This window comes from Thamnophis elegans, chromosome 12, assembly GCF_009769535.1.
Source record: "Thamnophis elegans isolate rThaEle1 chromosome 12, rThaEle1.pri, whole genome shotgun sequence".
In the NCBI taxonomy this organism is placed as follows: domain Eukaryota; kingdom Metazoa; phylum Chordata; class Lepidosauria; order Squamata; family Colubridae; genus Thamnophis; species Thamnophis elegans.
The window spans coordinates 8,253,133-8,266,928 of record NC_045552.1 but is presented as its reverse complement, the minus strand read 5'-3'; positions in this window follow the sequence as shown (position 1 = coordinate 8,266,928).

The window sequence follows — 13,796 nt, the reverse complement described above, 5'->3', positions numbered from 1 at the left end:
TAGGGGCCGATGCTCATCTCCATTTCAAAATCGAAGAGCCAGCGCTGTCCGAAGATGTCTCTGTGGTCATGTGTCTAGCATGACTAAACGCCAAAGGCGCATGGAACGCTGTTACCTTTGGTTCCTATTTTTCTACTTGCATTTTTACATACTTTCGAACTGCGAGATTGGCAGAAGCTGGGACAAGTAACGGGGGCTCACTCTGTTACGTGGCACTAGGGATTTGAACCGCCAAACTGCCAACCTTTCTGATCGACAAGGTCAGCATCTTAGCCACTGAGCCATCGTGTCCCATGTGACCTTAGGGTGATGCAAAGAACTGTCAAGGTTGGCCAGTTGCCCAAAATGCAGTCACATGACTGGGGGGGATGAGGCAGCTGTTTGAACTCTGGAATTCAAAGTGGGGAGGAGCTGTCGTAACTTCAAATGGTTGTTGAGTGAATGGACGTAAGTCAAGGATTATCAGGAAATTGCCATACTCTAGTCTAGCACATGTGGTTAGCTAGTCAACCCTAAGTGGTTACTTCATGGTTTACTGGGTCTGAGATCAGGTATTAACCACACAGGTGTATCACATTAGTGTAAACTTGTAGTACATGGAATTGGAATTTTGTGATGGTAAAAATATGCAAATATTCCCCCCAAGAAAGTTCCACAAAAATAAAATAAGAATTCCACAAGAAGACCAAGCTATCCCTCTCTCTCACTTCCGCATATCCCACCCTCCGACTCAACATTTTCACCTAATCTGTTTCCCCCTCTTAATAGATGTACGTTTCCAGCTGCTAAAGAAATGTAAGAAACGTTTTTTAGAAATGCTTTATGTTTCGTTCGTTGTAAAATGTAATGATCCTTTCCAGCGCATGATAAATGATAAAAATCCAACATCATTTTTTCTTACGAGTCTTGGCAGAAGTAAAAAATATCTCCAGCCTTAGTTTGAACATATTCCAGGAAGTATTTAGGGGAAAATAACAGCCATCAAAGTATTTATAAATTCAAGTTTTTGAAAGGGATGGCCATAACTCAAAACTCTCTCCTTCTCTCTCTCCCTCCCTCTCTTGTGTGTGTGTGCGTAGATGTGGTTACTCATTTTTTTTAAAAAAAATAATTCATTCTTGTAAGGATTCTATAGCTGCTGCCATGGAGGCTGGATTCATAAAAAGCAACTAACCAAAATATGGGCTGCTTGTAGCTTAGCGTTTGGGATGAAGCCAACTAAATATAGTTTACTCAGTAGATCACGCTTAAGTAAGCCACGTAGATTACCACAATTTATACTTCGACATGAACACATGACTCGCTTTCATGGTTTTCTATGATTTTATTGAAAAAAGGATTATTTTAGTACTTTCATTTGTATTTTTTTTTCCCCTCATGGATTTGGCAAAAATAATAAATAAATTAAAAAAATAACCCAAAGACTCAGGAATTCTTCCGCAAAGTTCCCTCCCCTTTTAAGGCGTTGGATTTGAGCCCCTTCGCTTGAGGTGGGTTCGAATCCCACGCCTTTCGGGACGGGGTACGGTTCCCCTGCGATGGGCGTGGCCCTTGGCGGGCCTGCATGAGATGGAAGACAAGGTGGTTTGTTCATTTTGCTTGCAATAAAAGTTCTTTTATTTTTTTTACAATATTTTCTCTCTTTTTATAGTTTATTGTTGAGGTACAGCATCCACTAACATGCCCCCACCCCTGCCCAGCTGCCCTTCTGTCCTATCCTTCTAACGTTTGTGACAGTAACAGAGTGTGGGATCGTTGATGGAGGGGGTAGACTCAATTGGCCTCAGTGGTGGGGTTCAAATAATTTAACAACCAGTTCTCTGCCCTAATGGCCAGCTGGGTAGGCGTGGCTCGGTGATCGTGTGACCATGTGGGCGCGGCCAACTCAACGCCACTCACGTCGATGGGCGCTTCGCCTTGGCTGTTGCAATGTAATAAGGGTTAACCAGAGAGGCAGTTTCTGTAAGCAGGGCAATAAAGATCAGGCTAGAAACAACACCAGAATGTTTCCTTCCTGCCTTCCTTACAGGATTAGCCCTGTAAAGTGGGAAAAAACAAAAGGAGATTTCTTCCAACAACCGGTTCTCCGAACTGCTTAGAAAGTTAACAACCGGTTCTCCCGAATAAGTGCGAACCGGCTGAATCCCACCACTGATTGGCCTGCCATCAAGCATGGTTGCCCTTCCATAGTTCTATCCATTTCCTTCTCCAGGTTCACCTCTTCTTCTGCACCTCTGCCTGGCCAATTGCTTTCCTGGAGCCAGATCAAGATCTCTTTGCTCCTTCCTGTCTTCTAATTGTGGCACCAGCCACGTTGTCCTTGGAACTCCTGCAATGGCCATGAAGATGTGGTTCCTGTACTGTCTTGCTGCTCTGCACCTCCATAGATTTTGGGGCTATCAGAACCTGGTTGCAAAGACACATTGAGTGGAATTCTAAACTTCTGCTATCATCTGGTTATCCCTGCAATTTCCTACCTTATTAGGCACCCATCCATCCTCTATGAATCAGCCCAATGACTGCATCTTAAGAGCATGTTCATGAAACCTATATATATATATATATATATATATATATATATATATATATATATATATATATATATATATATATATATATATATATATATATATATATATATATATATATATATATATATATATATATATATATATATATATATATATATATAGCTGACTCTTCTTTACCCTGCCTTCCCTTCTATCAGATCTCTTCTGCATTTCATCTACTAGGCATGCCATATCTGGGTTGTAGAACTCTGAACCATGGCAAGGTGGCGCTGAGTGCAATTTTGCAGACCGGATATGGTAGCCTTGAAATCCAGGTCTTATCTAGGATTCTTCATTTTGCTGTGAAGATGGTCCTAGGCCACTGAAACAGCTGGGAACCTGATAGAACATGGCGTAGGAGAGCTTATTCTGCAGGACCAAGTCTAGTGTGCCTCATGTTCAGCTATGCTATTGATGCTTTCCGTTCAGAGACTCTGCGATTCAAGGGGGGGGGGATTATTAGTTTTTGGCTCTATTTCCCAGAATGCTTTGCTCATTTACAATGGTTCCTTCTATATATATATATATCTCTGACACCCATCACAACAGTTTCCAGACCCTTCTGCATGCTTTGCAGCAAGGGACCAATGGTCTCCGTTGTAGAGGGTTTCCTCATAGCATCTGCACACCTCTGTCTCACTCTTCTGCATTGGTAGGCAAGTCCAGCCCAGGACTTCGATCCAACCACCCACGTGACTAACAATGACAGGCAATGCTGCCAAATGATCCTTGTTGGAGATCTTACAACTTCGGAGCTGCTCCTGAATCAGAGCTCCTAACAGATCCAGGCAAGAGCTGGCAAAGGAGATGGGTGATTGAGGTTCAGCCACAAAGGCCTACCAAGATCTCAACTTTCCTATTAGGTCCTCATCAATTTTCTAAAAGAAAAAAAGAAAATGAAGGAAAGCTCAACTTGTGGTGACTTCATGGACTCAATCATTAGTGGTTTTGACATTGGAAAGGGACAATTTGCCGTGGCCAACTCACTGTGGCCATCTCGCCATGGCCAACTCACCACGGGACAATTTGCCATGGAAAAGGCCACGTGGGGTAACTCAACACGATGCCACTAAATTTTATTTTGCCACGGTTTCTTTGACGTTATTTGCATTTTTTTTTGTCCATGGAAATAATATCAAAGGAACACTGGCAGATAACATTTATTGCATTGGGTTAACCCACGTGGAATTGCCCGTGGCGAGTTTGTCCCATGGAAAGATGGCCGCGGTGAGTTGACCACCTGAAAAGAGGATTCCCCCCCAGCCCAAAATGAAGCAGACTTGACCTTACTTTGATAAGGTGCTCTCTGCTAAGACTATCAACTCACTAGTGGCTATCAATAATTACCGTACATGTGCTTCTAATTGTGAGTTGTATCTTTTCTCCCTGCTCCAGGGTGCCCGTCATAGAGCAACAGGCAAAAACATTTAACTTAACAGGGCCTTTCTCTCCCTCTCAGTGCACTGGAAAACTGAACCTCTTGGACTTTCTCCTAATCAGGCCATTGTTGATTCCACAATCTTTGTGGCAATGGGAGTGACAAGCTCTGCCTTTAACAGAAGATATGCCCTAAAATCACTCGACAATGCAGAGTTAAAACCAAACGTTCTCCAACTGGGCACTTTCCAGAAATAGCAGACTAGAATTCCCATGATTAGACTTTCAGAATTGTAGCCTGGTCCTTCTGGAGGACATTAGGTTGGAGAAGGCTGCTTTAAATGTGGCTCTTTAAATGAGAGAGGGAAAGAGAGGGAGGGAGAAAATAAGGAAGGGAGAGAGGGAGAGGGAGAGAGAATGAATAAGAATACAGGTAGACCTTGTACTACAGGTTGAGCCTAAAATTTCTAAGCCAGACAGTTTGGCTCCATTTTGCAACCTTTCTTGCCATGGTTCTTAAGTGAATCACTGCGGTTGTTAGTAACACGGTTCTTAAGCGAATCTGGCTTCCCCATTGACTTTGTTTGTCGGAAGGTCGCAAAATGGGGATCCCTTGACCCCGGGACACCGCAACCATCCTAAATACGAACCAGTTGCCAAGCATCTGAATTTTGATCCCGGGGATGCTGAAACTGTTGAGAAAAATGGTCATAGGTCACTTTTCCCCCCCCACTGCCATTACAACTTCGAATGGTCACTAAAACTGTTGCAAGTCAAGGACTACCTGTACTCCAAATATCAAGTCTTCCTTTCTCTGATGATTCCTGATGGCAACTAAGAGCATAGACCTCAGATCTGGGTCACCCACTCCATCAGAAATCACTCACACTCTTCCCCGGGAGCGAGCGGGGGGGGGGGGGGGAGAAACAATAATACATCCCCCCTCCCTCAAGTTTTACAGGATTGATATGGTGCATACTACTGTAATTAGTGGTTTGCACAAATAGTCACATGTGCAGACAAGGTGTAAAGTCTGTGTAAAGCCTGGAGATTCACCTTTTACCATCCCTTCCTAATTTGCGATAAAGGTTCGTTCCTTGTTTGCATACTCTCATTTCACAAAGATTGCATTTGGTTTACATAAACATAAGGGGGAGTTTGCAACTCTGTTAAAACCATCTTGTTCCAACAGCATTTTAACAACTTCTCGGGCTTTATAATACCCAGTGTTTATGCCCAGCTAACAATGACTTTCCACATGCTTTCCATAGAGTTTACACTCTGTTTCGACATGCTTAATGAATTGTTTACATCTGGTTTGCAAAACGCCAGACTCTCCGCAGCACACACACACATTTTACAACTATTTTACATTTGGCTTACATGTGCTTCACAAATCATTTACATCCATTTTTTTTCGTTTTTTGTTTTTCTTTTGCACATACTTGACATCATGGTGTGATAGTTGGCAAATAGTTTGCACTCTGCTTACACATGCTTTTTTACAGAGCTTTTTTCACGTGATCTACACCAAGTTTCACACCTTGGTCTGCCTGTGCTTTATAATGAATTTGCATATGCTTTTTTTAAATGAGTTTGCACTTTGTCCAGCATGCACTTTACACAGTGTTTACAAGTGCTTTACACAAAGTTAATGCCTTGTTTACACATAGTTTATACATGGTTTGCAACTTTTTTTTCTTTTTGTAAAAGATCCTTATTTCACATGGGCATTAGAAATGTACATGATCTTGACACACTCCAAAACTTTAGAATGTGTACCTGCCGTTCAGATAGAGAGTGAGACAATCTCGTGGCTTGATCTGAAAATACCAGTTAACTAAAAGAATAATAACTTGAGGATAAATAGCCAAGATATGCTGTTCCGGTACAAGGCATAATGATTGAAAATCATAAAACACTTCCATCACTATGAGCAAATATCGGCTCATGTGTGTGTATGTTTTAATTAGTATTGACATGTATTACATGTGGATTTTCATGTGACTTACACATGGTGTAGACATGGGTTGACACATGGTTGACACATATATTTAGGTAATTTTTGCACTTGGTATTCACATGCTTAGCACGTGAGACACATTTTCTTTTTTGGAAGAGAGTAACTGTGATTGGCACGAAAGTGTACACAGAATTGTTCAAAAAGTTAAATGTCACACATAGTTAACACATGCTTTACTCATGGTTTAACGCCTGCTTTACTCACTGGATTTCTCATGCTTTACATTAATTGCTTGTGATGAACTTGCAAATTGAACATGACTTCCTCGCAACTACCACATTGTCTACTCATGCTTTGCACATGACTTACTAATGGCTTGCAAAAGGCTTATTCACTTATTTCTGGTGTGTGACTTATGCACAAAACACATGCATGCACATTCATTGCTTGATTTCCAAGTGCGCAACACGTACCACTCAACTCCAGGCGGGAAATATACACGTGACCTTAATCCGAACTGAGGTTTCACTTCACACACATGGCTATATACGTCCGCACGTAAATTGCACACGGTTGACACAGATACCCTACAAAATGCAGTTCTTGAGACATCCCCCACCCCATAAGGCTGAAGAAGGTATGTGTGTGTAAAGCAGGATTCTAAACTCATGGAAACATTGTCAACTTTTGCATGGGCTTGTTAAGATGTCAGAAGCACAGTTCCTACCTCAGGGTAGTATCAGGGATACAAACAGCTTGGACCATCAGAGAGACCCTATTGGACCTGTTCTATCCATAACTGCCCCCCAAAAAAACAACAACCCCACAACCCAACCCACCTGACATTCTTTGGAGGGTAGCGGGGACAAAATGTTTATTACTCAAACATGAAACAGTACCATGGGTGAAGACGATATTGTTACGTTGACTAACAGCAGCGGAAGTTGCTGTTAGAAGCCATTGGGGCATCATGCCAGTGGTGGTGGTGGATACCGGTTTTGCATGGTTCAAGTTTCTTTATTTATTGCACTGATTTCACAAAAGCAAAAAATAAAAAAATAAAGACCAAAGAAAAGAAAAGAAAAGGGAGTTGGGGAGACCCTTTTCAAAGTCTCCAAGCTTTCTCCCCCGAGAGTTTCGAGAGAAGCAACGGATTAAAAACGAATACAAAAACCACGTTTCTTGTTTCTAAATTAAACTCGGGCCCTACCAAAGAGCTGCAAATATTGCATAGTGCCCACTCTTCTGCTGTGGGAAGCCACAGTTCCACCTCTCCCCCTCCCCGTTGCGATGCAGTCTGCTTGGAAAAAGCCTCAGGCCTGGGACAAATACAGTAACTAAAAGCGAGTTCACATCTCCAATCCCTTCTCCCCATTTATGCTCTCCCCCCCTTCCCCATTTGCAGCTCAACATGACTGAGTTGTTGCAATGCAAGGCGTTTTGAGTTATATGAGAAGGTTTGACCTCTGTCTTGGATTCAGGATAACAGGCGTGCAACTCATCCTTTGGATTCTGCTGTCCTCAAAGGGTGAGAACAGGCATGGCTGGAGGAAGCCAAATCTCCAACAGAAGGAGATCCCGCACTCCTCAAATTTATTTTATTTTATTTATTTATTTATTGGAATGTGCCAAACAAAAATGAGAACAAGAATAAGGGAATCAAAATACAATGACAGGGACGATAGGCATGTAAGTGCACTTATGCACGAACCCTCTACTGCCCACTTAAGTATGGAGTAAGGTTAGGATTTACTTTCTATAAATGCAACTCTGATGGCATTGCTCAGAAGATTGTTATTAAAATAATAATAAAAATAATAGGAACTTCATTGGAACTGTGGTCCCATTTCAGTTGTTCTGAAAAGATGATTTTGTTGGTATCCTCTTTATGCATGCGCTCCCCCCCCCCCAGCTCCGATTCTGCTGGATTACAGAGAGGACTGCAGAATAAATGTTTTAAAGCCCATATTTAGGGAATATGAATTAGAATTCAGCTGAAATTTACAGCATCTTCTGACTGGCCTGCCAACGCCAATTTTTACTGCCTCGTCAAAGTTATACTGGCTGGATCACGTCGTCATGATTTTAATAGACTTTATGTCCCAGGAAATTTGCAACTTTCCTCTTTCACAATGCCATGGTGTAAAAGCTTCAGAGTACTTGCTTCAATGTTTTGGGGAACTCTGTTCGTACCAAATAAGCCTTGATCGACACCGGTAAATCATCATGTTTGCGAGCTGGCGATACAGGGGAGGAGTCTGTATTTTTTAATCTTCATGTAGGAAACCAACTCCATTGGTTGCTGACTATAGGGGGCAGTGCTGATCTCTGTTTCAAGACCTTGAACCAGCGCTGTCCAAAGATATTTCTGTGCTAATGTGACCGGCATGATGCCAGAGTGCTATTAGATTCCCACTGAAGTGGTACCCATTTATCTACTCACATTTGCATGCTTTCAAACTGCTAGGTGGGCAGGAGCTGGGGCAAGGAACTGGAGCTCACTCCCATCACATGGAACTTGGGTCTTGAACTTTGGGCTGCTGGCTTTCCAGCCTACAAACCCAGAGTCTTAGCTGATGAGCCGCAGTGCTGCCCACCCTCCTGTAGGGAGAGTAAGAAATACCTCCCATTTGGCTATTCCTCATCTCATCAAAACACAATCACCCATCCGCCCAGGTGGATGTTTGACAGGATATCAGTAAAGATCCAGAAATGCTAACACTATGGCAAAAGATGAGTGAATTGCTATAGTTATGACAGGACTCCAGTAAGGATTACTAGTAAAAAAAAAAAAGGCTCAATCCGTTTTACAAATTGTCCTATTAAAGAGAATAGATCTCAGCAGGCTCCAGACTCTAATGAGATAAACTATTAGCTGGAAGGCAAAATGAAAAGATGGGGACAGGATATGTGAATTCAAAAGCAAGCAAGCATCTCAACTCAAGAGCTAAAGTGTGCTCCTAATTTGGCCCTCTCATTCTTCTCTCATGAAACAAAGGTGGGATACTTAATCTGAGAATAAATATCAGTGTTGCTCAATCCCTAACTCTTTCAGTTTTAGCATTGATACCTCCCAAATCCAAATCCAGCAGGATGAATTAGACAGAGCATCAGCTTTGGACACTGGTCGCAATGGACCCTTTGGCCACAGAGTTGGGTGGAAAGATCACTATTTGTGGTTTTTGATTCCAGAGTAAACATGAAAACTATCCTTGATTTCTCCATTCATCTCTTAAACTGGTTATGCTACCAACTATTCAAGGCACTGAGGCAAGAGGAGGTCGTTAGGTCACAAATTCCTAGAACAGAGGCAGGACACTATGGGCCCCTTTATGACCTGGCTCAGGAATTCTGGGAGTTGAAGTCCACAGGTCGTAAAGGGGCCCATAACTGCTCACTCCTGTCCTAGAAGGGACAAGAGAATCTAGAATCCAACTGGCCAATGCTTGAAGAAGTATCTGGATCCAAACATAAGCATATTAAGCAACAGCCCTTGGAAGCAAGGATAATATAAATGCCATGATTGTAATGAACTGTCCCAAATTTACTACCAAACAGACATGATATGCCACCCATTCACCACTTCAAATCGAGATGCCAATATCACTTGTTTTCTGTAATTCTCGTGTTTACTCATGGCTTGCTACCCCTCTGCGTTCTTTTCTTTGGGTGAGCACTTTAGGTAGATAACAACATTTTTTAAAAAGCATAACTTCTGAGTAGCCAAGACCCCTGCCTCATTTTCCTCTATTGTTTTTCTGGCAGCCTGCAATTTAAGAGGATTTGTCAGATAGACATGGTTCTGGAGAGACACATAAGAACTGAGCCGAGGTGGCGCAGTAGTTAAATGCAGCACTGCAGGCTACTTCAGCTGACTGCTAGTTCAGCAGTTCGGCTGTTCAAATCTCACCAGCTCAGGGTTCACTCAGCCTTCCATCCTTCAGAGGTGGGTAAAATGAGGACCCAGATTGTGTGTGGGTGATATGCTGACTCTGTAAACTGCTTAGAGAGGGCTGAAAGCCCTATGAAGCAGTATATAAGTCGAACTGCTATTGCTATTGCTATAACTTCAGCTCCTCCAACAATGTGAAAAGTTCTCAAATGCCCAGGTTTTTACACACTCACAAGCCGGGCAGCAAATTGCTTGACTCCGTTTCTTAAGCCTACCACTGAACCCTAAAAGTTCTCTATGTTAAAAGTAACAATGAACAGCAAAGATAACCCAATTATCCACCATGTTCCTAAAACAAGTTTTAGTTTAGTTTTAGTTTTATTTGTCATTTATAGGCCGCCCTTTTCCCTGAGGGGACTCAGGGCGGCTTACAATTCGTGGGAAGGAGTGCAAGACAAAACATAAAATATGTGAATAAAATAAAACAAAACAATAAAACACAACATTCATTCAACATTCGGGTGGGGCGGATTAGGATCTTATCCCCAGGCCTGACGGGATAGCCAGATCTTAAGGGCTGTGCGGAAGGTCTGGACGATGGTGAGGGTACGAATCTCCACGGGGAGATCGTTCCAAAGGGTCGGAGCTGCTACTGAGAAGGCTCTCCTCCGCGTAGTCGCCAGTCGGCACTGACTGGCAGATGGAATTCGGAGGAGGCCTAATCTGTGCGATCTGATGGGTCGAAGGGAGGTAATCAGCAGAAGGCGGTCTCTCAAGTACAAGCACAATGCTAGGACTTCTGGAGACAATCAACTGCTTCATTCGTGTCCTTCTGTTGCCCAAAGCTCTTGTCCATTTTCATACAGCAAGAACATGATCTCAATGGGCCAGAGGTAGGAAAGCCACAAAACAAAGGGGGTATCCTAGAGGTCATTCATTAGGTCTTGAAGTGTGCGTGCAACCACATTGCAATGCTGCAAAATTCTCTTAACAGTTATGGGGTGAGTATTGTCAGTTGCATAGCTTATACTGCTCCATTTATTTCCTCTAATCTAGCCGTGAGTACTGATTCTAATGTAACAAAAAATAATGTATGTTGGACTTCAGCTCCCAGAATGGTCATTCCCTAGTCATGCTGACTATAGGCTGGCTATGGAATTCTGGGACTTGAAGTTCACCCACCTGGCCAAGGTTGGGAAACACTGCATTGGTGGGAACCCTGAGATTGGCACAACTATTTTTTTTTCACAAAATAAGAGTGAACACCCATAAATCATCCAGGGAAAACTCAACAACTCTGCTTTAATCTCCTGAACCTCCCGAAGAGAGGACAAGAAACGATGGATGGAAACCAATCAAGGCGAGAAGCAATCTAGAGCGAAGGATTCTGATAAAGGGGTTTTTAAGTATTATCCTTTCTCCAGGATCTAGTTCTATGATAGGACTGTGAGGAAGTGACCCTGGAATTCTGTTTCTTCCAGAGCTGGTTCTCACCACCACATATTCATATCCTCTCTTCTCCCCAATCATCTTTGCCTTCCTGGCAATTAAAATATCAATTTTAAACAGCAAAATAACTCCAATTAGAACCTAACATTCAGAAATGTTGTGCAGAGAATCTAGAGTCACATCTTAGATCTGCTCCGCTTTAATTTTTTAAAAAGAAATATACAGTGCACCTGGGACTCTGGACAGCTAACAATACGTCATATCCATAGCCATAAACCTCCACAGTTGAAAAAGAGAGAGAAATGAATATGATGATAACATTAATATAATGCAGTTATTGTCCTCAAGCTGACTTTCATCCAACAACACACCCAAACCATACAGTTCAGTTAGCATCCTGACCCCATTACCTGAGGGAACAATCAAGTTTTTAAAGTGTTTTGGAAAGCCAACGGGGTTAGGTCATCTAAATCCCAGGAGGAAATGGTCCTTCATCCAACAGGCATTGTGGTAGAATAGGGACATTTCCTGGGTCCTTTAGGTGACACTGCTTCAAGGAAGAGGCCTAGAGCAAGGCCACCTTGTTATGGCTGGTGGGATTGGAGACAGATTTCAAACCACAGACAGTAAACCATTCCTGAGGGAGGGAGGGAGGGAAGGAAGGAGGGAGGGAGGGAGGGAGGGAGGGTGGAAAGAAGGAAGGAAGGAAGGAAGGAAGGGCCAATTCCCCTTTAAAGTCTTGCATCTCTCTGGAAATATGGACAGCCTCCCATCGGATCACAAAATATAACAATGCTTAGAAATATCATCAAATTTTCAATAGAATCCCTCCATTTGAAGGAGATCATCACATCTTGCTGTTCACTGTAATCATCCTAGTTATCATCCTTTAAACCTGAGCACTTTTCCAATGGAAGAAATCTGGGCTTCTTTCTCCATTCCCGTCAATCAATGGTGGAGAAAGTATAAGAAGGTTACATTTCATGGGGAAAAAGATGGCCAAGACGTCCCGTCAGTGCAAGCTAAGCCAGGATCTATTGATAAACACGTTCAGAGCACTGAGACTATTTCAGAAGGAAGTTTATGGATTCTGCCATTGATCAAGGAGATGCTTGTCCCACTCATTGCTTTTGTGCAAAACACCTTTTGCCTCCTCTGAGAGATGGAAGGAAACCTGACAACAGTTACGAGCCGTGGCAGTTCAATCACAGGCGCGTGATTAAGGAACACTATTGACTTGCTAACATAAATCCAGGCAGCTGCCATGGTGCCTGATGTCAGCCCTTCAACTTAGGGAAGGTCACGAAACCAAGGAAGGGAAGGGAGGGCTTTTGAGGAATAATCTTGCTGGGTGTAATGCAGAATCTTGAAGGCTGCCAGAATTTTTCTCCACGCCGTCTTAAACCAAAAAAAGAAATCAAGGCAGGGCTAGTCTGAGCTTCTTGGTTGTGTTTTCTTCTTTCCCAGGACTGGGTGATCTTTTCTGAACTCCTTTGCCCTTAACGACTCGCTCCTCATTCCCAGGCTCAAGTTTATATTCCATCACATCAGTGGTGGGTTTCAAAAATTGTTCGAACCTACTCTGTGGGTGTGGCCTCCTTTGTGGGAGTGGCTTGCCGGCCATGTGACCTGGTGGGAGCGGCTTGCCGGCCATGTGTTCTCTCTCTCTCTCTCTTTCTCTCTCTTTTTTTTCTTTCTCTCTCTCTCTCCTTCCTTTTGTCTCTCTGTCCCTTTTTCCTTTTTTTCTTTCATCTCTCTCTCACTTTTTCTTTCTTTTTTCTTTTTTTCTTTCTTCCTTTCTTTGTCTTTCTCTCTGTGTGTGAGTCTGTCTGTCTGTCTGTCTGTCTGCATCAGTGGTGGGTATCAAAAATTTTTGGAACCTCTTCTGTAGGTGTGGCCTGCTTTCCGGATCCACTGGCGGAACCTCTTCTAACCGGTTCGGTAGATTTGATGAACCGGTTCTACCGAACTGGTGCGAACTGGTAGGAACCCACCTCTGCATCACATCTGGTATAAAACACAACCCTTTTGTCTATCAAGTTGCACTCCAATTTATCTTCCAAAGCACTGGAAGGCAAGACAAACAATGGATGGGAACTAATCAAGGAGAGAAGCAATCTGGAATTAAAGAGAAACTTCCTAACAGTGAGGACAATCAGAGAGTAGAACAGCTTCAGATGTTGTGGGTATTTCATCACTGGAGGCTTTCAAGAAGAGACTGGACAGTCAGTTGTCTGAAAGGGTATAGGGTCTCCTCCTTGAGCAGGGGTTGGACTAGAAGACCTAGTCCAAGGTATCTTCCAGCTCTGTTCTGGTTCTGGATTCCCTCTGCATGGGTGGACTGAGAAATACTGGCCTAAGGTAAGGATCCACACCAGAGGTGGGTTCCTACCAGATCGCACCAGTTCGGTAGAACCAGTTCGTCAAATCTACCGAACCAGTTAGAAGAGGTTCCACCAGTGGACCCAGAAAGCAGGCCACACCTACAGAAGAGGTTTGAAAACTTTTTGAAACCCACCACTGATACACACACACACACACACAA